The sequence below is a fragment of the Ursus maritimus genome, unplaced genomic scaffold (genome assembly GCF_017311325.1).
Source record: "Ursus maritimus isolate PB19 unplaced genomic scaffold, ASM1731132v1 scaffold_15, whole genome shotgun sequence".
NCBI lineage: Eukaryota > Metazoa > Chordata > Mammalia > Carnivora > Ursidae > Ursus > Ursus maritimus.
The window spans coordinates 36,141,961-36,145,684 of NW_024423897.1; the positions used below are offsets into that span (position 1 = coordinate 36,141,961).

Below are 3,724 nucleotides of genomic sequence, written 5' to 3' on the forward strand. Positions count from 1 at the left end.
TTTCTGCTTCCACTCCAAGTGTATCTTGAAAACTTTGAAATAGATCCACACAGACATGTTCAGTTGATTTATGAAGAAGGTGCAAAGACAAGTCAATGGGAAAAAAAATCTCTTCCGCAGATTATGCTGGAACAACTGATATCTGAATGGCCTTTGATTTTTACGAAATGACATAAACAAAAGGGCACTGACTGTCAGTGCGTACCATACACGAAAATGACCTCAAAATGTATCATTGACCTAAATGTAAACACTGAAGCTATGGACATTCTAGAAGTCAGTGTAGTGTCATGGTAGCACAGATTTATTATTCAGATCACACAAGCTCAAATCAAAAAGAAAGACATTTGATAAATTGAAATTTGTCAAAATGAAAAACGTCCACTCTTAAGACAAATATAACCCATCAACCGGGAGAAAATATTGCAGCACATTTCTCAAAGAACTTGTATCTAGAATATCTAAACAAATCTTACAACCAATACAAAAATGAACAGAAAGGTTTGAGCAGACACTTCTCAAAAGAAGATATGCAAAGGGCCAATAATCACATGAAGAATTACTGGACACATCTGTCATTAGAGAAATGCAAAATAAAAGCACAGTATCATAAATCACCTACTAGAATGATTAAAATTAAAAGGACTGATCATATGAATAGTTAGCAAGAAGATGGAACTGCTGGAGCGCATACCCATTCCATTGCTGAGGGAGCAGGAAATGGTGCGGCCACAGAGCGAAATCACTCCACAGCTTCTCAGTTCAGCACACACTTGCCACATGACCCAGCTATTCTACTTCAAGGTGTTTACTCAAGTTAATGAAAGCCTATGTCCACTTGGAAATCTGTACACAAGTGTTCATAACAGCTTTATTTATAATGACCCCAGACTAAGAAAAAACGACATGCCCATCAATACGTGAATGGGGGAACATTTGTATTTTATCCATTTAATGGATGCAGCTTGTTGTATACAAATTATACTTTAAAATTGATTTGAAAATCTCTATGTGTGAGATGTGTTTCTCAGTGTCATTCTGTTAAGTCCCTTAAAATGTAGTATTCATGAATTATTGTTGCATTTGAATATAATTAGAAATGCAAACATTTTAATAATTTCTAAAGTAGTAGAGCTAATACGGTTTTGAAGAGAGAAAAGATACATGTGCGTAAGAATTGGAATCACTTCTTGAAGAATCAGAGGACTAATGGTAAACAGAGTAAGGGTTCATGTTCGACCGAAGCAAATTTATTTTGTGAGTGGGACCTGGAGTCATTCCATAATTATAACCTAAAATAACGTATTTGAGAAATGATAAACACAGGCAAAATATTTAATTTGTTGGTCTTTAATGGGCATGAAACACGACACACAGTATCTACATATAAAATACACGTATTTGGAGGTACATTTTAAGACGCTGAAGTGGAGTTCAATCTGTCATTCACGTTTCCCTTCATTACGTAAGGATTCTTCTGCTTACCTGTTTCTACATTAGCACCAACCATGATCACGTATTGGTTCCTACAGCAAATGCTCTATAGATGTCATTTCTCCCCATGTCAATCTTCTGTCGTTTGGTTTATCACATCCTAATTGCGGGCTACTGTGAGATGGTTATTTGTTTAAGTGTCAACCAATTACCTTGAAAAAGGAGGTAAATGGAATACTTGTTGTTTTAAGCCAACTTCTACTTAGTCCAAGGAACTAGCTCTTTCTAGATTTCATATTTTGGATGTCCTTAATATGAGTGCATTTCACCCAGTTCAACAATTTGATTCAGCCAACACTGACTGATTTCATGTTTGTACAAGGCATCATGCTGGGAGCTCTGGAAGATGCAAAGATGATCCAGAGTATCTTGGTCCTCTCACCTGGCTTTCCACAGTCTTAGTGATTAATTAATCGGAAGATAGACTTAACTCTCATTGTCAGTACATCTTGTCTCAGTGGTTAGTTTACCTTAGTAATTTCACTTAGTGAAAATGAAATGATTCAGCTAGTACCTTGAGGTCAGCTGCAGTAAGAAGGGATGTTTTTGGATGAAAAGCTAATGGTGTGTAGGGAAGACACTCAGAACTATCCTGGGGTAGAGGTGGGTCGCACAACAAATACTCTGCCAGTGTCAGTAGCTTTCTACTGCTTGGTGGGTGTCATGTATTATAAAGAGGGACCTTCTGAAAACAGCATTACTCCTAAAAGAGAGACAAAGGACTTATTTTGTAAGTGGCCCCTTCTTGTTCCTCAAATCACAGTCCGATGGTCATTCCTTCAACCAAGGCAAGTCTTCATTAAAATCCACAGAGAATATCACCTCCTTGATCTCCAGGGTGAGGGTGAGAAGTGGACAAGACCAATATAATGTCCTCTGTAGGGACTGTAGAAATCAATGACCACACTTGCCCGCGAATCCGTATAATGTACAATGCAGAACAGAATGTGGAATCCCGGTCTTCATCATTACAGTCCTAGTTTCTTTGGGCTACAAAGCAAGAGAAGCGGTGGAAATGATGAGGTAGGGTGGATGTCATGGGTACAACAATGAAGGAGAGCATGAGTTACGTACTGTTTTCTAAACAGGGCACTAGACTGCTTCTAATCTGGCAAACTCATTGCTAAGGAACAAGTGTGAAAAGAGAAGTGAGAAGAGAAGAAAGGAGAAAAGAGGACACTAACGGTAGAAAGAGTAAGGAATGGCATCCTGTCAATGTGAGCTTGTGGAGAAAGAGAGAGGACTTTGAATCTCTTAGAATTACACGTGGTGTCTCCTGTGGGTTGAGGTTTTAAGTCTCACCTGAGAGATAATTGGACGCCCTAGCAGGTGCCATCTGGAGACAACAGAAGGGCAGGAAGGGGTTGCCTAATGAAGTAAGGCAATTTGCTGAACATTATTTTATACAACATATGAGGCAAGTTTTGATGCTGGCCTTGAAACCAAACAGTTGCCAGCTATACTTCCTGCTGGCTTCCCTCCCGGAGAAGCTGCCTGGGCTTTCACAGCCTTGGCGTTTCCTAGGCAACAAAAGCGTAAACTTCAGAAAAGGCAGGGCCAGGGTAGGGATTGACAGTGAGCTGAGCCAATCAGGTTGTGGCTCTGCTTCGGTGAGTCCAAGCCGGTGCAATAGGGCCAAGAGGGCAGCCGGCAAGACTGCGGAAGGGAAGGTGACCGGGAGGACGCCGGGGATGGACGCAAGGGGCTGAGCACTCCCAGACACACACGGGGGACAGCGTCCATAGTTTCAGTTCCCAGCAACTGGTGGCAGCAGGTTAGCACTGAAGGTAAATCAATGTTTTGATCTATTATGTTGATCACTTTGTTTAGTTTTAGCTAAAGACCGAGAGAGAAGACGAAAGGTGTTATTCTCTAGAGAGAAAACCAGCAGTTGATGAAAGTTCCTGGTTGTCAGTCTAGGGAGGAAATCGCGTGGTTCTGGGAGAGGATTTGTCATCTTTGTGAAGAAGTGCTCAGATAAAAAGGTACAAAAATCAATTTTATTCTGTAAAGGGGAAGGAAATAAACATCATTGAGCAGTCACTATGTACAGGGTACCGAAGTGTGACGTGTTTGGGTGAATTGCTTCAACTAGCCCGGATGACCATTGAAAAAGCTGAGCTTCAAGAAGATTAAATATCTCCAAGTCATAATACAATTAAGAGACTGAACTTTGATTCAGACCTTGGTTTTTCTGATGTTCGAACATGTGCTATTTCTGCCATACCCT

General features: G+C 40.4%; 1 protein-coding gene across 1 annotated transcript in view; it reads left to right on the forward strand.

Moving 5' to 3' along the window:
- Positions 1-3,152: 3,152 nt before the first annotated feature.
- The window catches only part of CAPSL (calcyphosine like), a 38,222-nt gene continuing 37,650 nt past the window's right edge, over positions 3,153-3,724 (forward strand). The window contains exon 1 of the mRNA XM_040630501.1: positions 3,153-3,281. The gene's annotated coding sequence lies outside the window, so the exon portion shown is untranslated. The remainder of the gene's footprint in view (positions 3,282-3,724) is intronic.